Genomic DNA, 27,530 nt, shown 5'->3' with positions numbered 1-27,530 from the left:
AGCCAGGGGGACCATTCCTTGCCCTCTGCTCCCTGCACTCCACCCCAGCACAGCACAGCACTTTCCTCTCTGTATCTCTCTAGTGTAATCTGTCCCGAGCAAGCAGGGGCTCTTGTCACCTTGTGACCCATGCCCAAGTTAGTTCCTGACAGATGTAAAGTCAGGGAACTTCCAAATTAGTGAGGGTGGTCAGGGACAAGCTTATTCAAGACCTCGTGTGAGGTTCAAGGTTAAAGAGAGATCTTTGGCCGGTAACATGGGATTCAAAGGTAAGGTCCTGAGGTAGATAGCTTTACCCCTTCGGGCCTCAGTTTCCCTAGGAGTCATAATTTCAGCCAACTGTGATATGTGTCAAAAGGTGACTGTATTCTTCATTCAACTGTGGTGGTCAGGGACTGTCACATGCAGGGGAGGGAAGAATGGCAAATGTTCCGATGTGAATCTACTTTGGAGCACAGGTTGGCTCATAGCACAGGGAGATGGATACTTGTGGTAACACATGGGTGGGTAGAGATACCACTCTGGCATCACCTGGAGAGACGCAGTGGAGGATGGGCCCAGGCAACGCATTAGTGGGATTTCATGTGTTAAACCAGCGGTTCTCAATCTTCCTAATGCTGCGACCCCTCATGTGGTAGTGACTCCCAGCCATAAAATTACTTTTATTGCTACTTCATAACTGTAATTTTGCTATTGTGATAAATCATAATGTAAGTATCTGATATGCAGAATATCTGATATGTGACCCTTGTGAAAGGGTCGTTCGACTCCCAAAGCGGTCGAGACCCACTGTGGTAAACGTTTGACAGGCAAGAAATACAGCCCCTATCTACTGCCTAAATGGGAGATCAAGTTTAAAGTCAGACAGATAATAAATTACAAGGATCTTGGTTAGAGACCCCCAAACCCAGAAGCTGGCCTGGCTTATGATCAAGTGTGCCGTTCATGTTAGAAGGACAGTGGTGTCCCATAGTGAGCAGCTATCGAAGGGTACCACTCCCCCACCCCCACTTTTTTCTGCAGGAGATGAGGCTTAGTCTTGCAAAAGCTTATGATTATGATCTACAAAGCTTGTGTATTTATGGGGAAGCTACCATACCTAACCATGTTTACAACTTGGATTTTGCTCACAGGCTAAGAGTATACAAACTCCAACAGGGGTTCTGATTCCACTGTGCCTGGTTCTAGAATCAGGTCTTCATGTTTGACAACCAGCACTGTACTGACTGAGCTGTCTTCCCAGGCATCTGGAGGAGGTGGCTCCTCAGAGATTCCCAAAGCACGGCAGGTGAAGTGTGAGGCAGACGATGGAGACAATACTTGCTAAGATCTGGTAGCCATGAATGCATTATGTACATGGGCTTCAGGAAGGAGTCCTGGATGAGCCCAAGAGCAGAAGCCGCCAAGCACAGGGGCGCGGTGCAAGCTGCCTGGCCCCAGCAGGGAGAGTGTGAGGTCAACGTTCCCATTATGGCGACGACATATGTCCACAGCACCAACTTGTCACTTGGCCCAAATCCATGGGAAGCCGGAAGGACAAAAAGCATTTGAGACGTGTAAGTGGGGAGAAAGAGGCTTAGAGCACAGTGGGACTCGACCCTCCTGAATGGACCTTCTCCGTCTCTCCCAGGAGGCAGGGCCTGGGAACAGCTCGGCCAGAGCCCAAGAGGCCCTTTTGGAACCCACAAAAAGCTGGGGCCCAGGGAGCCTGCTCCAGTCAGGGCCCTGGTTGTGACATCCTCTTGCTTGTGCCCATCAGCATCAGCTGTCACTACTCACAGCCTCAGATGGCAGCTCCCGTGGTTCCAGGAAAGCAGTGGGAAGGACTTCTGAGCAGCTGAGACGCCCCCAGCACTTGGGACCTCCTTAGACTAGTCCTTTCTGGAGCCCGGGGTTGGGGGGTATGACAAGGCAGGACCCTGACTGGGTCTAGGGGAGCTAGGAGGTGCAGGCAAAGGCAGATCAGAATTCCTGTCCTGGATTCTCTACTTGTCAGCTCTGTCACTTGAGAGGAGCCAGCCCAGAACTAGCCAAAGATCCCCCTGCCCCCACCTCCCAGGTGCTGGGATTATTGGTATGCACGACCGCACTTTGTTTGTGCAATATGGGATATGCAAGACATCATGCATGTTAGATACACACCCTACCCACTGAGCTACATCCCCAGCTGTTGGTTCAGCCTCTTGAGTCTTAGTTGTCTATGAATGAGTGTAAGACCCCCCCCCACACTCCAGGTGTTAGTGGGGGAATAGAAGAGAGAAAAGTCTTCGTCCTGCCAAACCTTGCCTTGTCTCAGTTTCCCTACTCAGTTCTGAACAATAGCAGTAATAACAGAGGTGATTTCAGCATAGGTGCTAAAGAACAGCTACTAGGGTTGGTGTTGGCATAGTTTATAGGTGGTGTTACATCCTCCAGATTGAAAAATGAAGTTGGGCATGATAGCTGTCACATGTTTACACAGAATTCAGGAGTCTGGGCAGGACAATTGCTGTATGTATGAGACCAGCCTAGACTATGGAGTCAAAAAAAGGGGAGAGCATGAATAAGATGGCTGAGTGGGTATAAACACCAAACCTGACTGACTGTGTTTGGTCCCTGGTACCCTCATGGTGGGATGAGAGAACCAACTCTCACAAGTTGCTCTCTGACCTCCACTCACAAGCATGTGCATCCACACATACATACACATATGCGAAACAAATTTAACAATAAAAACACTTTTCAAAAGTAAGGCTTGGAGAAGGTAAATAATTACTATGGACTTTGGCTAGGGATGGTAGAGCTGGACCCAAACTCATTGGCTAATTAGAGACTAATACTTTCACTTTTAAATATTTCAAAATAATTTATTTATTTTTTCTTTTATGTGCATTGGTGTTCTGCCTGCATGTATGTATGTCCATGTGAGGGTGTCAAATCACTTGGAGATGAATTACAGACAGTTGTGAGCTGCCATGTGGGTGCTGGGAATTGAACCTGGGTCCTCTGAAAGAGAAGCCAGCTCTTAACCATTGAACCATCTGTCTAGTCCTATTTTTAAGTATTTCAAACATAAACATCAATACAGCTGTGACTCACATCAACCATTGTGAAGGCCTTTAGGTCATATTCTTTATATAGAGGTGTGTGTGTGTGTGTGTGTGCGCGCGCGCGCGCGTGCGTGTGCGTGTGCTTGTGTGTGTGTGTGTGTGTGTCCTGTGGTGGAGCCTAGGACCTTGTACATGCTGGGCAAATGCTCTACCACTGAGTTACTCTTATTAGCCCTTCTTAGTTATTTCTCTTGTCTCCATTGGACTTGTAGAGTCTACAGTGTTATCCTATCACACCCTGCCCCTACTCAGTACTCCTTCATCTGCTTGCTCTGGTATCTTCCTGATACTTCAAGCTTGTATAGCTCCTCCTGTCTGAAGCCCTGGTTGTCCTTTGTCTTTGTGTCCTTGGGAGCACCTTGTGTGTAATTCTATTATATTTCTCAGATTATATCAGTTGTACAATGGGTCAGCGTGTCCGCTTCCTCCCAGCTGTAGAGGCAGATCCTCAGCTGGAATGGTTGAGTGGTGTGTAGTGGTAGAGTGGGATGAGCAGCTGAGCAGTTGACAGCTGGTTGATGGTTGGATAGATGAGTGGCTGGATGGACAGAAGATGAATGCATGAGCAGTTATGTGGAGTAGATGGTTGGGCAGATTATGAACAGGCTTGACGATTAGATGAATTGGAAGATGGGTAGTCTGGTGGATGGGTAAGTGAATGGGTGGGTGCATAGAATGTGTGAGTGGGTAGATGGATGGATAGGTGGATGGATAAACAGATGGACAGACAGATGGGTGGATGAATGAATGAGTAAATGAATAAATGGATAGATGGATGTAATTGATAGATGGGTGGGTAAGTGGATGGGGTGGATGGGTGCATAGAATTGATGATAGATGAATGCATAAGTGTGGCTGGTTGGCTGGCTGGGTAGATAGATGGGATGGATGGATGAATGGATGGTTGGATGAATTGGTGGGTGGGTAGGTGAGTAGGTGGATGTATGTATGGATGGATAGATGTGTGGCTGGATAGATGGGTAGATAGGTGGGATGTATGTATGTACAGATATATGGGATATATATATGCATATACATATACATATATGTATAGGTAGAATATATGTATGTATGGGTGGATGTAATTGATGATGAATAGATAGATATTTGATGGGTGCCTGACTGGCTGGGTAGATGGATGTGGTATGAGTGTGTGTGTGTGTGTGTGTATGTATGTATGTATGTATGTATGTATGTATGTATGTATGTATGTATTGGCAAAGTCAAGCATTTTCATGTAAGTTAACAGAAGAATGAACAAGAACCTGGGTGCCCTTCTCCCCTTAAATTCCCTTAGGTATCTGTGCAATAGTATTTCCTTATTTTCCTATTTCTGGTTCTGGATCATGCTAGCAAATAGCAGATACCCCAGGTTTAGAAAAATCCTCTGAGCCATCAACTATGGGTTTGCCAAAGTTTTGGCACTGTAGAGTTCCGGAGAAGTTAACCCCAAGTGAATGTCTGCAGAGTAAATCCTATTTTCCCAATGACTTGGCTCATGCTTTTAGAGATGTCTTCCTGCTGTCAGGGGCTGGTGCTCAGAGCTGGTGACAGGTGGGGGAAGAGCTGGGACTCCCCCGGGCATCAGCCACCCCATGCTTCCACTTACTCCATCCTATGCTCAGACTGATGCTGGCTCCAATTTGGGAGCTCACAGCCAGGGAGAGGTGCAGCAGCTGGGGACAGATTGAGCATCTGGTCTCAGAAGGCTCTGCTGCTGGTGGGGCTCTGTACCACTGGGATCAGTTAATGCCTTCAGCTTCCTCCAGACTGCTTCTGTCCATCTGTCCATGTATCCTCCTTTCCCTTAATCCTTTCCTTCCCTTCATCCATCAGTTCATTCATCTGTCTTTCCATTCATCACTCACTGTTGATGGTCTCTGAGATGCCAGGGGACCTTGTGAGAAATTAAACACACTGACATTGGATATCAGAGCTGCATCCCAGCAGAGATGGGCAAAGCCTTCTTCCTCTTCCTTCCCCTCCACCACTTCTTTTTTTCTCCTCCTCTCCTTTTCCTCCATTAATATTATCAGAGTAGCTCCTGAAGATGAGCTGACACCATCCTGAGTGACCCTGGTAATAGTCATTAACTCACATGGCATATTAAAACAGATGCAAGTTCATAAATGTCCAGGGGCCCAAGGTCACTGTCTTAAACAGCTCAAGCCTCTCTAATGTGAAAAACCTGCAACCCCAAAAGATCCAAAACTATTATTTTTTTCTACCAACATGAGGCCACAAGTAGGAAATTCTACACCTAGTCTCGTGAAACATGTCATAGTCAAAATGCAGGTGCATTGGGACTCGGGGGTTGATTCAGTGGGTGCATCCTTGAGGCCTGAGGACCAGAGTTCCAATGTCCCAAATCCTTAAAACTGCTGAATGTGGAGACCCACCTATAGTCCCAGAACTCGGGAGCTGGAGACAGGATCTCAGGAGCAAGCTGGCTAGTGACACTAGCTGAATCAGTGAGCCCTAAGTTAGAGTGAGAGGCCCTTCCTCCATATATAAAGTGGAGAGTAATCAAAGAATATGCCTGGCATCAACTTCTGGCCTACAGGCACACATGCATGAATGTCATGACAATACATACATAAACAATCTCACAAACAAACAAACAAAAATGCCCATGCACTAAAAACAACATATAAAATGACTTTCTAGCTGGTTCTGAGGTTGTTGTTTGTTTGTTGTTGTTATTGTTTGATGATTTGGGGGTTTTATATTTTATTCTGAAGTGATTTTGTGTGGTGTTTTGTGTATAGGCACAACATGCTCGCTACCTTACTTTTTTAAACAGTCTCTGGCTGAACCTGGAGCTCATCAGTTGACTAGACTGGCTGGCCGGTGCACCCTGAGACTCTGCTGTCTCTACACCCAATGTTGGGGTTACAGACATGCATTCTGTGGGTGCTGGGGATCTCAGCTCAGGTTTTCATGCATGCAGAGCCAACACTGAGCCATGTTGTTTGGTTTTTTAAAAAAAAGATAGTTTCTCCTGTAGTGCAGGCTAGCCTCGAATTTTCTGAAAAGCTGAGGTTGGTCTTTATCCTCTTGCTCTACCACCCATGTGTGGGGATTACAGGTATGTGGAAACACTCCCAGCATTAGGCTGAGTATATAAGTTTGTGGAAACATTCCCAGCATTAGGCTGTGTATAGAAGGTGTACCTGAAATATGTCACCTTTGTCTAGACTTGAGGCCTATCCTTAAGATACTGTATTACACTAGGTGGTGGTGGTGCACGCCTTTAATCTCAGCACTTGGGAGTCAGAGGTAGGTAGATCTCTGTGAGCTTGAGGCTGGGCTGGTCTACAGAGCCCTGTCTGGGTTTCTCAGTGTAACAAACAAACAAGATACCTTATTATGTATATGTAAATGTCCTAAACAAACAAGAAACCAAAACTCCCATCCATGTGTGTGGCATGGAGTGTGCTGTAGAGAGGTGCTGGAAGAGAAAGCCTGTGCTGTGGGAGAAGGCGCATTCAAGTGGAATGAACGACATTCTTGGTGCAGGGACGGCCTAAACAAAGGCCCAGGAGCTGGAAGGAGGCTGCTTTGTGCATGTCACTGTAGATGGAAGTGTGTGAAGTGGAAGATGGGAGGTAAGCCTGGCAGAGGTGTGAGCAAGAAAAGTGGCCTTGAGTGACAAGCTCTGGTTGCTCTTAGGAGCAGGAGAAGGCTGACAAAAGACACCCCAAGCAGGAAGCAGGTGATGTGGCTCAGTGGCGGGGGTGCTTGCCTAGCACACATGTGCAAGGCCCTCAGGTTCCATCCCAGCACTGCCAAAAAGAAAAAGAAATCAAAGCAGGAAGCTGTTCAGGAAAACGACGGGCGCAGCCCCCATTAAACAAGACCCTGTGTGCAAGCTGCACATGCTTGCCAGCTACTGTGTCAGTGGGGGAGAGGTAAGATGGGACAGAACAGCAGGGACCACGGCCTGCCTCTCTGGCACATCTCCAGCCCTCCAGCTCCTCACACCAGAGTCACCCCTTCCTGCCAGCCAGGGAGCAGTTCCTGGCACCTCGTTTAGCCCAGGTCTTTTACAGAGCCAGAACAACCTGAAGGTCACCTCGGAATTCAGTGTCCAAACTCGGGGAAACTGAAATTCAAACTGCTGTCTGCCTGAGGTCATGTAAAAACCTGTGGCTGGCTGGGTCTGCAGCCTTTAGGACCATTTGGGAGTGACTCCCCTTTTCTCCTGGTAGGATCTTGGATAGACTTTTTTTAAGCATCTGGCTCTAGCTAGCCCTTTTGAGTTGGGCGGGTTGGAAGGGAAAAGGCGGCCGTTTAAAAGCACTTAGCCTCTCTGAACCTTGATTCAGCTTGCTGTGAAATGGGTACAATCATCACAACAAAGGTAATACTTAATTTACTACTTCCTGTCTGGGTATAAGATTCGGACTAGAGTTGGTAGAGTGCTTACCTAGCATGCATAAAAGCCCTGGGTTCCTTCCCAGTGCTGAATAAATTAGGTGAGTGCATATCTGTAATCCCAGCACCCTGGAAGCAGAGGCAGAAGGACCAGAAGTTTGAGGTTATCTATGGTTACATGGCAAGTTTGAGGCCAATCTGGATTACCTGAGTCCCTGCTTCACATCACACACACACACACACACACACACACACACACACACACGGGCGACCACATCCCCCCCACAAACACAATGTACACACCACATACATATAACACATGCTTCCCAAAGGCAAGGGTGTTGTTTCTTGCTTGCAAGTCCCAGTACTTGCCTGGGACTAAACAGTTTTTCCGTCAGCATCTACTGAGGGTGTAGAGACTGTCATGTGTCAACTCCCTGCCTCCTGTCCCTGCACCAAGGCTCCACATGCAGAATCTTACTTTATCTTTCAGTCCAGTGGTTGTCACCCTCCCTAGTGCTGTGACCCTTTACTACAGTTCCCCATGTTGTGGCGCCCCCCCAACCATAAAATTTTTTTTCATTGCTACTTCCTAACTAATTCTGCTACTGTCATGAATCGTAATGTAAATGTAAATGGTCTCAGACAGTCCTTGTGAGGGGGTTATGACCCACAGGTTGAGAAACCACTTGCTCTAGTCACATTGCAGATGAAGAAACAGCTGTGGTGAGGCTGCCTGAAACTTTACTCATGGTCACACCACCTGGACAAGGGAACCCATGTGATTGGACAGGCTGCTAAGGACCTGAGTGGATGCAAGGGCATCCTTGGGGACTGCTGCAGGGCCTGGCACAAAGTGGCTGCAACAGAGGGTGTCTCAGCTCTTCCGTGTTAGCCCTACTGGCATCCCAGAGCATCAGCTTTCCCATCTGGAAAACTTCAGGCTGGAATTAGTTTGTGGGGGTTCAACTATGTGGTCTCTCAAACTAAGGGACCTATGCATGACTGATAACTCCAGGAGCAGCTGTCACCACTGATCAGGACCCACCTATCCCCAAGGGACACTATCCCAGTTTCTACCCCTGCTGTGTGATCTCTCTACTGTTTTCCCAAGAGGTCTTGAGCTGGCCCCTTGCACATTCACCTGGGTGATGGCATCTGGAGGCCCTGGAATACCCGTCATCCTCTTGGTTCTTCTACAGTGCGTGGCTGTCCCAAGGTGCGAGGCCTCAGCTGCACGAGGCAGATCAATCTGCTGTTCTGTCTGCTGTGCACGAGGAGAAACAAACACAGCTGTGTTTATTCCAGAAATTACACATTGTGATAATGTGCTCACTCGGGGTAATGCCTCCCGGTCAGATCACAGGGGGGGCTGCACCAAGGTGCCTGGAATTCTGGGCCCCCTTAAATTCTTTGTGACAACTAGACTATTTGGGTAGACCTTGGCCTGCAGAATAGCCCTCAGCCATAGGGCATGCACAGACAGAGCTCGAGTTTTGAGGGTAGCAGGCATTGTCACCTGGTGTTCGTGGAGAAGGGGAGAGGAGGTGACCTTTGACCTTAAAATTTCCAAATTGGGAGAGTTGAGCCTGAAGCCCGAAGCACAGCCACGCAGAATCACATGGACTTGCAAGAGGAACGTGATTCGGGATTGGACTCAGTCCAGTCACATTGTTTCTTTTGAACATTCTGTGGCTCCCTATTACTTTGGAAGTAGAGCCGCTGCTCTTCCCAGGGCCCAGAGGCCACATGTGTTCTGGCTGCTGCTCACATAGCAGTTGGATCCCTTACAGTCTCCAGGTTTCACCCACCACAGGACCTTTGCACTGGCTGATCCTTACAACTGGGATACTGTTCTCGTTGCCTGTATAATGCTTACCCATGATCCACTGCTTTCTGGGGAAGTCTCTCTCTCCCAGAAAGTTCCATAAGCAGCATTTGTCTTTGGTCAGTCTTCTCTCCCTCCTACCACACTGCAAATGCTCTGCCTACTGCTAGATTCCCCAGGCCTGCCTTGGGTCTGGCCCATAGTAAGTGTTCATTTAATGTGTCGGTTGGAAGAATGAATGAGTGAATGCAGTTTTCTCCGCTCTGTGAAAGGGGGATACGCTTCTGTTTGTTCTTCAGGGTGACAGTTGGCAGGGTGCTGTGACATCCGTCATCTCCCTTTAATTGAACAGACTGGTATTGAAGTCTGCAGGGGCTTGGCACAGGGCCAGACCCCGGGGTGGGGGTGTGGGAGCTGAGGTGGAGCAGGCATGGAGGGCTGCGGCTGTGTACAGCCCCTGGGAGGAGGGCTCAGTGGGGCAGCTCCTCTCCCGTGCAGACAGAAGAGGGCTCAGTGGGGCAGCTCCTCTCCCGTGCAGACAGAAGAGGCCCCTGGTGCTCAGGAGCAGGCACATGTGAATTCCGACCTGGTGGATATGCAGCAGGGGCCTTCCCCTACTCGGACTGGATACTCCAGTGGGCGGAGCGGGGCCTCGCTGGCCTCTTCACAGTTCCGAGACTGGGCAAGCTGTGGGGGTATTGTGACTAGTCCATTGGACTTTCTTTTTCCAGGCCCAGGCTGATGACAGGGGTACCAAGAAGAGGTAAGCATGCAGGCAGGGAACCGGAGGATGGAGGTCAGCTGGGAGGAAGTGTTTCTGGGCTGAGCAGAGCCTGTAGGAGACAAGGAAAGAAAGGAGGAGGGAGTCTTCTGGATGCCAGTAAGGTGTGCTGGGTAGAGGGACAGTCTGAGCAAAGGCCCTGGGGCAGGACTCTGCAGGGAGGTCTGCGTAGCTGGAAACAGAGAGTAGGGGGCTGGAGGCAGGTGGCTGAGGGGAGGGGCCAGGCTGACATGGGTTCTGCCAGTGAGCTGGTAGCCGGGCTTTGAGGAGGTGCCTGTATCTAACCTGTACTCAAAGAGTCAGTGGGGAAGGGGAGTGGAGGGGAGAGACTGGAGGAGCCCCCACGGCACCTGGTGGAAGGAACCTGACAGGGTTGGCCCTCTTCACCAAGTTGGGGTGGCACTTGCCTTGTGCTTTCTTCACCCTGGCCCAGCTGGAACAGCTCCTCTCATAATGGAGGCAGACCCCATGGCAATGAGCTTGTGACTTTACTACCCACTGTGCTATCCAGAGGGAGCTGAGGGCAGAGGGTGAGGAGGAACCTTGGCCCTGGCCCTGTCAGGACTTGGTGGCTTTACACAACCAGTTCCCTCCTGGAAATGGGCTGAATTGGGGGATAGCTGCCAATGGGTTCGGAGTCTCCCCACCTGGACCTGTCCTAAGTGACTGGACCTGACAAGTGGCTTTCCCCTCTTAGAACCCCATTTATTTTATATCTCCAAAATGCAATATAGCGGGTGCTCAAGGAACAAAAATAAAACGACCATTGCATATAGAAAGCAGCCCCAGAATGCCTTCAGTACCCTGGGCCCCAGCTCTGTCTCAACACTGGGAGGAGCTTGCCTGGTCCCCAGCAATCATAGGTCTGCTATACCCAGGGATCTCAGAACAGAGCCTCTGCAGCAGCCACCCCAGGAGACAGCGCCCTCTAGCAGAAGGGTTCCACCACCTCTCTGGCCTCTGGGGCTGATGCCTCGCCTCCCCTCTGCCCTGCTGACTGCTTCCAAGGGCTGCTAGATGAACCAAAAAGCCTGGAAAGGGCTTAGAGGGCGGGGCCTGGTGGAGTCTGGCTCCCTTCTGCCCACATGTGTGGGCCAGTTGCCTCCCATGGGTGGGGGTGGGTGTAAAGAGCAGTAGGGGGCCTGGGAAAGGTGAGGGGGCTGAAGAGGGTGTGGTAGGGGACTGGAGGGTTTAGGAGGGTGTGGGGGGCCAGAGGGCAGCTGTAACAGTGCTCTCTAATTTTTGAGAGGACCTTTCCCCCATCTTCATATAATTAAGAGTATTTTTAAAATGCCTTGTTGAAATAAAAATAGTCCATTTCCATATGACCTCATTTTATTCCACACACCACAATGAGTGCACACACACACACACACACACACACACACACACACACACACACATTCATACATATATACACACAATTGGCTTTAGACAGTGTGTGTGTGCGCACGCATGCGTGTGCGTGCATGTGCTCACCCATGTGTGTCATGGTGTAAGTGTGGAGGTCAGAAGACAACTGGCAGGAGTCAGTTCATTTCACCATCTGGGTCCTGTGGATGGAACTCAGGTCGGCAGGCCTGACAGCAAACGCCTTTATGCATTGAGCTGTTGGTCCTATTTGTGTGTTTGTTTGTATCAGAGTCTCATGATAGCGCCCTGGCTGGCCTCAGACTAAGTAGACTAGGCTGGCCTCCAATAACTCACAGGGATCCCCCTGCCTCTAGCTCCTGAGTGCTGGACTGGATAAGGTGAGATTCTTCCTTCCTTCCTTCCTTCCTTCCTCCCTTCCTTCCTTCCTGCCTTTCTTCCTTTTCCTTCCTTCTTTTATTATTTTGCTTTTGTTTTGTTTTTTTTTCAAGACAGGGTTTCTCTATGTAGCTTTGGCTGTCCTGGAACTCACTCTGTAGACCAGGCTGGCCTTGAACTCACAGACCTTCCTCTACCTTCTGAGTGCTAGGATTAAAGGTGTGTGCAACCACTTGCAGGCTAGATCTCAGACTTGAGGTCCTCCTGCCTTGGACTATGGGATTACAGGCCTGTGCCACCACACCCAGCAAGGCCTGAAAGCATTCAGCGTGACTCTGCTGTTGCTGAGACCAGCATAGTAGGACTGAGCATGAGGGTAGGGGTGCTTTTCAATTATTTCCTTCTAACACTTTTGCACAGAAGGGAAACTGAGGCTCTGAGAGGGTGTCACTCACTAAGGGAGCATAGGAAGGTTTGAGGCAGCCCTGCCTGGCCTTGAAAGCCATGTCATTGTGCACTGTGGCCGTGGAACACTTCACTGCTGCTATCTCCCTGTGGTGAGACCAGAGCTCTATGGGAGTGCACTGGTAATTTCTGCCTTAGGAAAATAGGCAGAAGGAGGAACCTGCTTCCCTAGGCCTGGAAGTCCCCTGGAGACTAGACAGGGTTCCCTGGTCTCCTTCCTCACAGTGTAGTCTGAATCCATCCCCTCTGCTCCATGTGATGGGAAATCTGCTATTTGCCTCCTGTTGACTGAACATTCTGGGGCTTTGTGTAGTGGTTAAGCATGAACCCATTAGCAGTTCAAATCCTGTCCCTTGCATGCTGTATGATCTGAAGGCTGCCTTGCCTTTCTGAGCCTTAGTTCCTTCCTCATTGGTAAAAGAAGATGACAGGCTATCACAGAGACACCAAGCCTGGCACCTCTGTTAGAGATGATGGTAGGTACAACGGAGTGGAGAATGCCTGCTTTGTGGGCTCAAGGCCCAAGATCTCACTATCACTTGACCAAGCAGGCTGTTGTGGAGGGTACATTTGGGGAAAAGACCTTAGTGTTTGGCTGGTGTGGGGAATAGGATGCAGAACCACCCTCAGTCTATGCCCTTTGACCTTTCCAGTGCTTCTGGTGGCTGGACAGGGCCCGCAGTCATCTTCATGGCACAGAACCATCTTTCCCCAAACCAGGGACAACACTGGCCACCATGTTGTCCCAGTGTAGTTCCCCAGAGGGTGGGAAGGTGTCTAGGGGGCCAGTCTGGTTCCCATGGGTCTCAGGAGGAGGTCCTGGGGTGGGCTGCAGGACACTGGGAAGGGTCAGCCCAGATAAAGAAGCTGTCTGCCCTCCTGAGCAGGGGGTGGGACTTCCTCAAAGGGAAGTCTTTCTTCCCAAGAAGGCGGCAGCCGGTGGGAGGCCCTGGGATAATAGGGCTTCTAACCACAGGCCCAGGGCCCAGCCTGTCTCAACCCACTGGCCTCTCAGAGCCAGGGAGGAGGAGTGGTTTCAGGACAGCTCAGCAATAAGTCACCTTGGCAGTGGCCTCTGGTTAGATCCTGGGGTAGAAATGCAACCAAGAACTTGGGGTTCCCTCTGAGGCCACCAGGAATCAGTGGATCCTACCTCAGTTTCCTGTTCTGTCAGCCTACAGTTCCAGAGAGGCCCCTGTGGGCTAGAGCTGGCTGTACTCAGGCTCTCCCCCTGGCCATACTCCACCCCGTCATCTGTCCCTACAGTGGCCACCTGCCCTCAGGCCTCTCTCCCTGACCTTATTGGTGACAGCAGGACCCGGAGGTCAGCCCTCTTTATGCCTCTATTCTTTGTTGTCTAAAAACCAAGGTCTGGAGGGTGGGGGGTGGGGATGGGCAGGTGCTTAAGGGTCTGGCCTATGGTGAAATCATTCCTGTCCTGGTCATTCTTACCCAGAAACTGATCTTCACACACATGTGTCACAAGCTGCATCCCCACCCTCTACCCAGCTCTTTATTCAAGCCCTAGCTGTCATCCTCAACAATTCTGTGTATAAACTCCTACTCATCCTTCAAGGCCCAATACATCCTCTGCTCCTTAGTGTACCTGGTTCTATACCTGCCCCTGGCCTTTAGCCCACAGCTCTTTTATAGATGGCCTTGGAACAGTGAGGGGTGACTGATTTCTTCCACATCAGCCTCCTCTACTAGACTGGAACTGGGAGCTTCTCACTTCCATCCTAATTCCCTGGTGCACAGCACAGGGCCGTTCCCAGCAGGTTCTTAGCCCATGTTTTATGAATGAGGGAAGACACTGTCTGCCCCTAAAAATAACTTCTCCTAGAGGCTTTTACAACTCAGCGTGACACCCCCACCAGCCTATGGAGGTGGGAGGAAGTGATCAAAATAGTCAGGCTGTTCCCATGCTTCCTAGACCCTGCCAAGCAGGGTGAAGCTGCTCCCAGGGTGACAGAACCCGAAATCTCTACTTTGGATTAGGAGGTTGGGGGCTGTGTCCCCACTTTGGGGACAGCTTGTATAGAGCTCAGATGACTGTATGCTCCAGGAAGCCTAGCTCAGTTTCCCTTCCTTCTTTGTCCCATGTACACATGTGTTTGTGTGTGGGTACAAATATGCGTGGGTGAGCGTGGGCATGGACTCCAGACATCAAGAGCGTTCCCCATCACTTTCCACCTTAGGTTTTTAGATATGGTTTCTCACTGAACTTAAAGCTCACCAGTTGGCTCCTTCCTGTTGCTGTCTCTGCCTCCTCAATGCTGGAATTATGAAGGTGTACCTTCTTACCTTGTTTTCTTGCAAATTCAGGTTTTCAAGCTTGTGCATTAAGCACTTTTCTAACCAAGCCGTCCCCAAGCCCCTCCACTGCCCTTTCCCTCCAAGCCTCTGCCTCTGTCTATTTCCAGAACCCTAAGAGCTCCTGGTCCTCAAGCCTTCAAGTGCTGTCTCCATGATAATGGTGATGACATGGCAGCTCCATCTCTGAGACTGTTCAGATGCAAGGATCAGCTTGGCTCCTCCTGCTGGTCTCATGTAGCCCCAATCACCTTGTATCCTCACACTGCAGGTGAGGAAACTGAGGCTGTAGAGGCAAAGTGGCTTCTCTGAGGTTATCCCTGCTGGGCAGAGCCAGGACTTCAATCTCCAGGATAGTCCCTTATGTCTCCTGGTTCTAGAACCACACTTCTGGCCCATGCATGCATCCATGCATATATTCATCCATCAGTCCATCCATCCATATATACATCCAGTGATCATTTTAATACATATGTGCTGTCACTTGTTTTAGCTACTTATTTAAATGTTCCTGGACTAAAGGGTTGCTTGCTGAAGACCTACCATGTATCAGGCCTTTGTTGCAGAGGTTTGGGAGTGAGGCTTGCAGCAAGCTTTGAAGTTAGTATGGAAACATAGGAGAGGCATTCATTAGGACTGGGTGCCTCCTTGTCCTCTGAAGGTCAGACCTGTCTGTGGTCCTGCATCCTGTGCTCTGAAAGGTTGGGGTGGCAATGAGCCCGCAATTTCTTGGGGCTCCATTGGCACTATGGGCTATACTTGAGTCCCACTAATTTCTGGAGTGGAATGCACACACACATGCACAAGTAATATACATATGTATGTGTGTGTGTGTGTGCGCGCGCACATGCTTATGTATATATAAATGCAAAGTCTCATGTAGTTCAGGCTGGCATTAACCTCTATATGTAGTCAAGAATTATCTTGAACTAATGATTCTTCTGCCTCCACCACTAGAGTGCTGGGATTGCTGGATTACAGGCATGGACCACCACATCCATTTTACGCTGTACTTGGGGTAGAACCCAGGGCTCCTAAGGCATGCTAGGCACTTTACTAGCTGAGCTGCATAGCCACACCAGGCCTTTGATCCTTCTCCTTGGTACTTCCTCTGTGCTGTCACTGCCCCTAGTACATTTCTGAACCAGATACCGCTGGCCACACTCTCTGAGGCTACAGGATGTTCAGCCCTGTGAAAAGCCTTGTATTAGAGACATGCCCGTCTCACTTGCATCCAGGTATCCCATGCTCGTGTCCCCCAGAGCAGAGCATCGCTGTTAGAGCAGTGGGAGAGCCATAAGGAGGAGAGCCACGCCTCTCCTCCAGCCTTGATTCACAGCCTGACTCTGCAGAAAGGGTGTGGGCTGCAGGGGGGGCTGCCCAGGGTTTGTGGTTTTGAACTCAGAGGAGAATTCCCTCATCGGCTCAGAGTAGGATGGCTTACTTGAGAGAGACATTTTTACAGAGAAGCCAGGCACTAGGGCCAGGAGGCCTGGCAAAGGATTATTTAAATAAACGCTGTTTTTGAAGATCTGGGCCCTGATGATTTGCCTGAGCCTTTGGTTACTTCCTTGTACTTGGTTTATGGTCCCCAGTGACCCTGAGACAGTTTTCCATGGAGCCAGGGCAGAAGGCCCTCTCCCCAGGTGAAAGGCCTGGTCTTCGGTGTCTCATTCTTTCTTTGTGGGGGTGGGTTAAATGTCTGTCAGTCTCGATCTCACTTTAAGCAAAATCACTATTAATAGCATAGCTCTGTCTTTGTGAGGATATACTTGTTGTCCATTGCATATTAAGGAATCCAGGGTCTGGCCCATGCAATATGTCCATGTACTCCCTGATGGTCATGTGTCATAGTTCTTAAGAAGGCTGGTTGTGGTCATGGGATTCAGTATGGTCCTCTTAGGCTGGGGCAGCACCAGAATGGGTAAGAGTATTGTAGGCCTTTCTGGCATGTCCTTAGAGCAGACTTGACATGAGAATGAATTTCTTGTAGCCCAGGCACCCAGTCTCCCTATCCGTGTATCTGAGGATGACCTTGAACTTTCTCATTCTCCTGCCTCTACCTTTCATGCACCACAGTATCCATTTTATGAGGTGTTGGGGATCAAACCCAGGGCCTTAAACATCCCACCAGCTGAGCGGCATCACACCACTGCCCATTCCTAAGTGTCCCCTGGGGGCGCCATAGCCAAGTGAGAGCTGCTAGTGACTGCAGCCTCACATTGCGCTCCCTGAGACCCTTGTCTGCATGAGCTTGAACTCAGCTCCCTTCCTGTGTCTCTGCCTCGGCTCTCTGTGTCTCTTTGCCTTTGGTGCATTTTCCCGTGAACCCACTGCCCAGAGCTGTTGTGATAGCATCAGCTCACGATGAGGGTAGCCTCAGACTGTGACTCTCACTCTCTCATCGGTATATGGGGAACAGAGCAGGACCTCCCCCAGGATAAGTGAGTCTAGTGCTCCTGTGGGGTCCATGGGGCAGTCACAGGGAATGTGGTTGTCCCTAGGTAGCAAAGCCTCTTCTGGTGGAGGTGGGGCTGAGGCCTGGCTCATGTACCCTGTTCTCCGTTTCTGACCACACTTTGCCTCCCCTGGGGCTCCCCTGTGGCGGTAGAAGGCAGATCCCATCCTCACAAACACCCCCCTCCCCTTTCCCTCAAACCAGTAGCAGCTAGCTTGGGCTGCAGGAGCCTGAATGTGAGCAATGGGGTCACCTGTCCTCTGAGACACCTGTCCTTGGATCCTGCCTGATTGCCTTGCTCTGGGATCTGTTTGCCTGCCTACCCTGACATCCCCATTTTATTATCGTGCTAAATAAATGCCTGAAGACACTTCCCCAGAGGGACAGCCTCCGCCCGCCCCCTAGTCTCCCTCTTATCTAAATCCTGAGCCTCCTGTCTCTCCTCTGGAGATAAGCGGGATGTCTGTACATGTCCTGGGCACACAGTAGGCACTTAGCTGCTAGCCTGGGCGGGAGGCTAAGGCCATCTGCTTGTCCCGTTGGCATGTTTGGAATGCACAAGAATCTGGGAAAGTCAGGGTGCTGTCCCACCCCCACCTGCTCCCCCCCCCAGAGCCTTGCCCTGAGGGTGGTCACCTGCCTGAGCACACCTAGGTCTTGGGGGGCTTTGCTTTCCTGTTTCAGAGTGAGGAAACCAGACCCAGTGTGGTTCAGGAGAAGAAACCCTGACTCAGCATGGAACCAGACTTGTGCCTCCAAAGCCCCTGCACACAGTCAGCACTGTACCCACAGATGGGGAACTGAGGCTCATTGACCCTAGGTAAATGGGTAGACAGGATCGAAGCCAGGCAGGAGCCCCACCCCTGGCTTAGTCCTCAGCTGGGGGGGGGGGTGCTGGCCCCAGAGAGCATTTAGAGTGTCGAGTCACGGGCTAAAGAAGGAGGACGTCCAGGAGAGGCAAGCTGGAGACAGACAGTCCGTCCTGCATTCAGGGTGGGCCTTGTGCCAGAGCAGCATGAGACAGGAATGTAGGGGGAGCAAGGCTGGGAATAGGGGCTGTGCACTGTGTCCCGCCCAGATTAGGACAGCCAGCGTGGGATTGTCTGCTCTGGGCACTTTAGCTGTTGCATTTGTGGGTGGAGAGGTTCAAGTGCCCAGCATCCCTTGCAGCAGCTATGGGTGACATCAGTGACAAGAGACTGTGACATTTGTGCAGCCCATTACAGGCCAACCTCTGCTGAGGCCTGGGCTTCATTGACTGCTTGCTATAAGCACCTGTACTCAGAGATACCCTGTGCTGACCTCCAACACCAGCAACTAGCTTGCCTTACCCCTAGTGAGCCCAGGCAGGTGCACTTCATCTCCTGGAGCCTCAGTTTCCTTTTTTGTAAGGCAGAGAGGTTTGCTCCCACAAAACACCTGGGAGGCTTGAGGCAGTGACAGTCCCAAAACTTAAAGTTTGGTGTCCAGCATACAGGAAACCTCTGTCACCGATGATGACCCCTGGTGTCATGTCAAGGCTGGCCCAGGACCTGGAGAATCAGGCAGGAACTACACCAGCCTCATTTTTAACTTTTACTCTGAGATGAGGTCTCACTAATTTGCCTGAACTGGGCCTTGAACTCGGGATTCTCCAGCCTCTGCCTCCTAAGAGGTTGGCATTTCACCAGCGGTTCTCAACCTCCCTAATGCTGCAGCCATTTAACACAGTTCCTCATGTTGCAGTGACTCCCGGCCATAAAATTGTTTCATTGCTACTTCATAACTGTAATTTTGCTACTGTTATGAATCATAAAGTAAATATCTGTGTTTTCTGGCAATCTTAGACGACCCCTTTGAAAGGAGTTGTGACCCATAGGTTGAGAACCACTGCCTTACAGGCTTTAGCCTCCAAACCTGGTGTTCTGATCAAACTCTAGATACGACTGTGCACCTGCTCTGGGCCCTTGTGACACCCCTCCCACCCCTCTGCTGAGTCTGGAGACAGGTCAGAGAGGTCTGACAGCTTTGGGACAGCTGCACTGTGGATGGGGACTTTAGGAGGGGGCCAGAGAAGGCCTCCCTGTAAGAGATAGCTGGGGCAGGATCCTGAAGGATGGCCAGAGCTGGATTGGCTCACAGGGCGGGGATGGCATGCATTGAGGTTGGGAGACAGCTCTGATGGCAGCCTGGCCGGAGAGAGTATTTTTGGTGGTTGAAAGGATAGAGGAAGTTTGAGAGTGAGGCCAAGGGGAAGGGGTGTGGTGAAGCCTTGGGTGGCTTTGCTTGGGAGCATCCCGAAGCCAGCCTGGCTTTTTGTGGGGGAGAAGAGGGAGGTGGTGGGTCAGCCTTTTGCAATGCAAAGCCAAAAGTCCTGAGGCGACCACCCACTGTGTCTCGTGCCTCCCAGGCCATTGGGAAGCCCTTCCAAGTCCAGACCTCCTGCAAGGGAAGGGTTTTCCCTGCCTCACAGAAGTGGGTCAGAACAGCATCCAGAGTTTTCCCCATGACCCTTCCCTCCAGAGAAAGGAGCCAGGACATTAACCAGCTCTCAGGCCACGCCCACACACCCACACCTCCGATTCAGAATTGTGATCGAAGTCTTAGCTCAGGTGTGAGCCCCTCCTCCTGTCCAGCTCTGTTTTGCTCCCTTAGAGAAGGAAGTAGGGACACATCCTGCCTTGCCTTCCCACTCAAGGGTGCTCTAAATATTGTAAAGGATGCAATTTCCAGACCCAGCAAGTCCCCCATTCAAACCTCTTATTTTACATAAGGCTCAGAGAGGGGAATTAGCTGACCCAAGGTCACACAGCAAGTGAGAGGCATGGTTAAGATAGAAATTTGGGTTTTTGCACAGCTGCTTGGTACTAGAGACAGCCTCTTGCCCCTATCCTCATCTCCAAACTAGGGCCTGAGCTCAGCTAGTTCTTACCTGCCCATCCTGGTCAGTAACCATGATCAAATATAGGTCTGGACCAGGTTGACTGCATTCATAATGGCTGCCATGTTCATAATGGCTTGGGTCTCTGAGCCAAAACACTATGCTAAATACCCTGCCTGGAATATGTCCCCCAATCTTTGATGTTGTTCCAGGTAGGGGAGTGGCTTGCAAGCATTGGCTGGCCAAGGTCTGGTGACCAGGTCATATTAGCCACTCCATGTCAATTCAAAGGTAAATCAAGAATCTGTGACCCTCCAAAGCCCAGCCACTGGCATCTTCCACAGCAGGGGTTGGGTGGCAGGGACCAAGTGACTCACTCACCCAGGGAAGCCGAGAAAGCACTGTGGTGTTGCATGTGGTTGTGAGCCGGCATTGCCAGACCCCAAGTCATCTGGGTCTCTGTCAGCAGGGGCAGCCAGTGTGAAGATAGGCAAGCACCCTCAGTCTGGGGGCACCTCGTGAGTGACACGTCTCCTCACCTGGAAGGGACTTGTTTACCTACTCTGCTGGGTGGCATGAGTCTGGGAACCTGTCATGCCAGGTTGTGCTGAGCCAGTCTGCTAGGGAAGGGGACAACGGATTGGGCAGTCCTCTTGCTGTCACTGAGGAGCTGTGCACATTTGGCCAGGTTGCTTCATCTCTCCGTGCCAAATCTATAGAAAAGCAATAGAGACCAATGTCATGGGTGGGGACCAGAATAACTCTGAAGTTTCCCACTCTAGCCACAGGTTATTTATTCTCCTGTTTCACTGGGAACCGGAGCAAGTAGTTTTACCTGTATCAACAGGTTACAAAAGTGTCCCCACTCAGCTTTTAATGACAAGGGCAGATTAAATACCCCACATAATTTTCACTATTGTTGTTCTCTTTTCCTTTTGTTGTCCCATCAGATGTACCCCTTTCCTCCTTGCCTTCTGGGAGCCAGCATTCGCGGTGGTGGTGGTGGGGGGGGTGTATTTTCCTTCCCTTATCTGAAGGACCACTGTGTGTCCCTCCTGCTGGATGAAAATTGGTTGTTACGTTCCCTTCATTTGTCTCTGGAGTAACCAACGCGGCATACTGTAAGCATCAGCCCTTGTCTATGGCCCCCTTGCTGTTGACCCCTCGTCTCTCTTACCCCTTTGTGTTTGGCTGACTACCAGCCCTGGTGCCCTCCCAGTAAAACAGGGAGCTGAAGACAGACTGTGGTGTGCATTTCTTCTAGAATCTGCTGTCCCAGTCGAGGAACCAGGGCCAGGACACATCAAGAGTAGCGAGAGCAAAGCCCAGTGAATTGATGGACTCAGAACTGAGGGGCCCTGTCAACTCAGGGGTCCTTGGGTGGTTCACATCCCATCAGTTTCCACTGGAAAGTTGTCTGCTGTGGTCCCTCGGTGAAGGAAAGGCAAGGGGAGGGGATCAGGTGTTAGGGCAGAGTGGAGAGAGGAGGACATGCCTCTGCCCACCCTCCACCAGGGTCTCCCCCAGGCACTACTAAGTTCAGCTGTGCTTTGAGTCTGAGATCTGTGCTGGCAGTTGTGGGACCAGAGACCCATCGCTGAGATCACACTTAGTACATTTGATCCAGCGGGACTCTACTATGAGATTTTATTTATAACATTATCAACCATCACTTACTGAGTGTGATGTGTCCAGGACTGCACTGAGCCCTTGGCTAGTACTCTAACATTGAGCCACCCCCTCTTAGGCCACAGAGCAGGACATGATTAGCCCCAAGTCACACAGCTCTTGAGCATGAGTGAAATTTAAGGTTCAGAATCTATATTCCTAGGTTCTACCGGGTGACATTCTTGTGTGAGCATGCAGAAGGCAAGTTCATACAGGGGCCAAACAGGAAAATCCAGGCCAAGCTGGGCTGGAAGTGAGGAGGAGGAAGAGGAAGATGGGAGTGAGGAGGAGGGAAGTAGCAGCCCGGCAAGGCTGGGGTACCACTGGCTTGATCCCTCTCCCCCTGGAGTCCTGGGTCACAGAGCCAGACTTCAGACGTGCTGTGCCGTGTTCATGTTTACCAGGGTGTCGGGCAGAGAGGGCTGAGGGGAACAGGGAAGTGACATTGAATAAAGCTGAGTCACTGGTGAGAAAGTCCCCATCCGTCCCCCACACCTGCCGATTACTCACACTCACAGAGAAAGTCTGTTTCCTGCCAAGGCTCGCTTCTCTAACACCTCTATGACAGCCCCTAATCTCCTTTTCATTGGAGAAAGCTAGTCTCCAGCTCAGACCTGCTATAGACCCCGTTAGGGAGCCCGAATGCCAGGGTATCTTCTTGGCAGGTTGTGCGAAGTTCTGCAGCTACATTTTTATGTAGCAAACACACACACACACACACACACACACACACACACACACACACACACACACTGCACTTTTATTTCATCCTTCCTATAGTGTTGGCTGTCACATGAGGAAGCCGAGGCACAGAGAAGCAAAGTAAGTCACCAAAGGTTGTGTACTGTCAGAGCAGGAATCCTGAACCCCGGCAGCCATCTCCAGAATCCAAATGCCCTTTGGTTAGAAGGATTAGTGCTTTCTTGTTGTGGTCCTAACCTGCTTTTTCCTTTACTATGAATTTATTTCAGTAAAAATAGGTGAGTCAATTTGAAAGAAAAGCCTAGTTCATGTGATGACACAGATATAGCCTAATAGCAACCATTGAAGTTAGAAGAATGCTAGCCAGCCCAGCCTCTCATTGGCTGCAAAGGACATTTGAAGCCCAGAGAGGGAAAGGGGCACGACACAGGTTGCACCGCACTGAGTGGCTAGGGCAGCCAGGAGCAGCATTTGCCTACTACCCACACTGTCTGCTCCCTGCACTCTAAACTGAGGCAGCTGGCGGGAGTGTGGAGTATATTCACCTGTCCAGGAGTGTCCTGGTAACAGGATGCTTATCCCAGCTGCTCCTGGCATGGCAGAGATAGACAGGCCCAGCCAGTAGTCATCACTGCTGAGTCCCTGGTTAGGAACTCCATCCAGGGGACAATGCGCATGGGCATGGACTCGGGCTGGCTGCTCACAGGTCCTGTGTACCCCTCCTGGCCTTCTCATCTGTCAAATGATGTCTACCATAAGGCTATACATGATGAGTGTCCTTAGAAATGCCCCATGCAGTCTGTAAGTTAGATGTCATGGTAGAAACACCCTGTGCAGCTTGCATGTTAAGTGTGATAGTAGAAAGGTTCTATGCAGTCTATATGTTAGGTGTGATGGTAGAAAGGTCCCATGTGGTCTGCTTGTTAGGTGTGATGGTGGAAAGTTCCCATGTAGGGTGTATGTTAGGTGTGATGGTAGAAAGGTCCCAAGCAGTCTGTATGTTAGGTGTGATGATAGAAATATTTTGTGCAGTCTGCATGTTAAATGTCATGGTAGAAACACCCTGTGCAGTCAGCATGTTAGGTGTGATGGTGGAAAGGTCCCATGCAGTCTGCATGTTAGGTGTGATGACAGAAATATTCTGTGCAGTCTGCATGTAAAATGTCATGGTAGAAACACCCTGTGCAGTCAGCATGTTAGGTGTGATGGTGGTAAGGTCCCATGCAGTCTGCATGTTAGGTGTGATGGTGGAAAGATCCCATGTGGTCTGCATGTTAGGTGTGATGGTGGAAAGGTCCCATGTGGTCTGCATGTTAGGTGTGATGATGGAAAGGTCCCATGCAGTCTGCATGTTAGGTATCATGTCTTTGTCTCTGTGGAGACAGAAAAAGCAGCAAACAGCTTCATTAAAACTACAGTGCCGATGAGATATCTGAGGAAGTGAAGGCACTGTGCAGCAAGCCTCTGAGAGGGCCTGACCCTCGTGTACAGCAAGCCTCTGAGAGGGCCTGACCCTCGTGTGCAGCAAACCTCTGAGAGGGCCTGACCCTTGTGTGCAGCAAGCCTCTGAGAGGGCCTGACCCTCGTGGCACCCTGTCTCTTATTTCCTATTTATCAATAAACTACCGATCTCTGACCATCCTCCTCCTAGTGGGTGAGGTATCTCAGTGCTGAATGAGAATACTGGAGCAGAGCTCTGCAGCCTGAGATTCCTGGATGTGTGACCCCTGGGCAATTGGCTCTACCTCTCTGAGCTCAGACCCTTGTCCATACAATGAGGCTGTGTGGATAGCTCAGGTTGGTGCATACACACAGCACTGTGGTGAGCACTTGACAGATCATATGGTCACTACACAGCTGCCCTCTGCTAGGCTCTGCTGGCCCATCTGAATGGCTTTGGCAAGTGAATCACCCTCAGGGCTTGCGCCAGCCTGGTTGGTCAGGGAGGGCTTCCTGGAGTAGTGCAAGAAAGGAGTTGAGTACTGGATTGGGGTATCTCCACCCCCAGGCTTCACTGCTTTGCGTGGGGCAGAGGCAGAAGATGAGCTGCTGAGTAGACGCCCCCTGGGGACAGTTTGTCGGGGAGCTTGACAAGGTTAAGCGTCTTCCGGGAACATCCAGCACTTCCCCTCCGCAGCCTGGTGCAGTTCTATCATCCCATATTTATCTAAACCCTTGCCGGACCCATTTGTATCCTACGCCTCTCCAGCCCCAGTGTAACGAGCTCCAGATGTGAGGATGGGGCCCATCCCCAAGTCTTCCCCTCAGACCCGAGGGCGTGGGATGGGGAGATGAGGCAAGACTTAGTTAGCTTGTTCCCCACCCTGTTCCCTGACCCAGGCCCCAGGTGCTTCAGCTTGAGCTGTTGTTGGCTCTGAGGTTGGCCTCAGGTACCATGACATTGCACCTCTTATGTCATTCTGAGGGACAGATGCTGCTTGGAATCTTTCACAGCTCACAAAGATCCCAGCTGTGCCCCCTGCCAAACAGAGGGGCTCTGAAGCCCTTTGGTCACAAGGCTCCCTGCCGGTTATCTCCTCTTAGTCTTTTAGCATCTTGGGCCACATACTTGCTGCTATTCTAGAAATAACTCACTTTTCTATTTGTTAGCGTAAAAGAGTCAGTGTGTTAGGAAGAAAAGGCCACATGCTGTAAATAAACCCCTGATGTCTCTTGACACAAACAGAAGGTAACTGTGACTATAAATACCACAACAGCAGCAAAGCAGTGGCCTGTGCCGGGTCCAGCTTGTAGTCACAGTCACTGCTGCTGGGCTCCTTGGGGCTGGCAGGCTGGAAGGGGGCCCCAGAGGAGGAGAGACACAGGGAGCTGAGGCCCAGACTCGTGTAACCAGGTGTGAAGCATGGAGCTGGTACCTCAGAAGGCACTGTCTTCTCTGTCCAGGCTGCTCCAGGGTTCCATGTGTTGTGGGCATGCTCTGGGCATCCTGAAAAGCCCAGGGCCTAGAGAAGCCCCAAAGTCAGGTCTAGTAAGACCCTGTGCCTGCTGCCCAGCCTTTGTACTCTGTTAAAGACCAGTGAGCACTAGAAACTTATTAACAGTTCAACAGCCAAGTGAATGTGTCTGTTTGAGAATCTGGGAAACTGGAAAGAGGAGATATTTCTCATAGCATTCATCAGTGCAGTGCTGGGTCCCTCTACATCCCTAGGGCTGGGTACCACTACATCCCTGAAGCCGTAGTAAGAGGAAACTCAGTTCCTGAACTGAGAAAGGACTAGCCTGAGGGCTCATTGAGATAGACCATGTGGATCTGAGTGATGCTTACTTTTAACCACTGGTGTGTGTGCATGCAGATACGCACATGCATGAGGGGCCAGAGGGCATTGTTTCTCATCTCGTTCTTTTGATCTCCTACTGGCCTGGAGCGCATCAATCAGGCTAGGTGGGCTGGCTCATGAGCCCCAAAAATCTGCCTGTCTCCACCTCCCCAGTGCTGGGACTCCAAGCCTGGGCTACCGTGTCTGGATATTCTTTTTACATGGGTTTTGGGGGTTGAACTCAATTCTTTGTGTTTTCAAGGTAAGATAGTTTACTGACTAAATTATCTCCGCTGTTCTACCAATTTTGACAAAGACCAGGCAATGTTTTAAAAATAGTTTTGATTGCATGTATGGGTTTAGTGTGTGTATGGGTATGCACATGCTACAACATACAAGAGGACAGGAGAGCTTTTGGGCATTGGTTCTCTCCATCCGCCATGGGTCCCAGGGATTGAACCCATGTCATCAGCATTGGCAGCAAACACCTTTTCTTGTTGAGCCATCTCACTGGCTCAGGAAAACAGTCATAGATAACTGTAAGAGAGGAAAGGGCCTGACCTGAGTTAATCTGGTCAGAAACCATCTTTAGTCAAGCTGTGGCCAAGAAGAAGAAGCCATGGCCTCAGAAAGGCCCATCAGCCTTGCTGCTTTGTCTGTCCTGCCTCAGGATAGGCTTTGTTGGTATTAGAGGCTGGACACAGGGCACTGGCACCCTCTCATCAAGTACCCCTTTGAGAGGAAGGTTTCTTGGAGAAGGCACTTTCCAGGGACAGCTGGAGACCTCGGGTTGAATCCTTGCTCTGTCCTGACTCTGTCTGTGACTCAATTTCCACAACTGTAATGTGCCGGGGGTGGGGGGAGGTGGGCCTCCTCTCTCAAAAGCATGTTTATATTAAATGAGTTGATTCAATAAATAATATCCTAGGGCCTGGTCCATGCCCTGTTTGTTTGCTGGGAGTTCTAATATCATTAGGCTTAGGAAGGGGGAAGAAAACAGGTGTTTTGGTCTTCAAAAGTGGCCAAATGCTGTGCCCACAGCTTGTGTGGCTCCTCTCAGCAAGTCCTTGGAGTCTAGCAGATAAGGTCTTTGTCTGAGAGCTTGGTGATGGTCTAGGGACACACCCTTGAAGGGTGCAGCCACATCTTCACCCAGCGTGTTGAGGTTCAGGACAGGGACTCATGCCAAATGGGAAGGCTGGACTAAGCAGCCCAGGGTGGCTGGGATAGGGGCTGTGGGGCCAGAGAGGCTGAAGCCAGCTCAGGAATTCTGGGGGAAGAGGTTTTCACTCTCTCCCACAGACCCTGGGGAGCCACTGGCAGGCCACAGTCAGGGAGTGACATGATAAAAGGGGTGTTCAGGACGGTCTGTGCGGCTGCGGTTTCAGGATGAATGGACGTCAGAGAAGGCCCACAGGGGAGGCAGGAAGCCCAGCTGGGCAGCTGGCCTGGGAAGAAGGGTTCCCAAGAAAGAGGCACAGGGTCCCCTGCCAGGCTGACCTGGGACCCCAGTCAAGCCTAGCCAGGTCAAGTCTCAGGGCTGAGATGCTCAGTGGGGCCAAATGCTGGGTTCCCCCTCACTAGCACAGTGCTGCTATCTTAGACATAAGGGGCATCCTGACTGAGCCGAGCAGGCCTGACTGCCTGCAGATTTATGAGGTGTGGGGGACGTGACCAGGGGAGGACGGGGCCTTGGCGGGTAAGATGCGCCTGCTGGGAAAGGGGAGAGAGCTAAGGACATTCTCCAGTCCACAGCATGAACGTGGTGACCTTGACTCCACTTTATACATCCCAGCCACACAGGGTCCGAGAGCCAGGCTCATGACAGGTAGCACCTGTGGCCTCAGTTTCTCCTCGTAGATGCTCTGAGAGGTGAGTAGATTGGGGTCACATTTAAGAACTACAGGCAGGAGGCTGTAGAATGTTCCAGAACCTTTTGTATCTGGGTTGGCAGATGTGTGT

The 27,530-nt window shown here is 50.8% G+C and overlaps 1 protein-coding gene across 5 annotated transcripts in view; it reads left to right on the top strand.

The window, feature by feature from the left end:
* Positions 1 to 27,530, top strand: part of Ephb2 (EPH receptor B2) — a 177,374-nt gene that overhangs the window by 9,209 nt on the left and 140,635 nt on the right. The window lies entirely within an intron of this gene.

Source organism: Phodopus roborovskii, unplaced genomic scaffold, assembly GCF_943737965.1.
Source record: "Phodopus roborovskii unplaced genomic scaffold, PHOROB, whole genome shotgun sequence".
In the NCBI taxonomy this organism is placed as follows: Eukaryota; Metazoa; Chordata; class Mammalia; order Rodentia; family Cricetidae; genus Phodopus; species Phodopus roborovskii.
The sequence above is the reverse complement of the archived record's forward strand: the minus strand, read 5'-3'. Positions and strand labels throughout refer to the sequence as shown.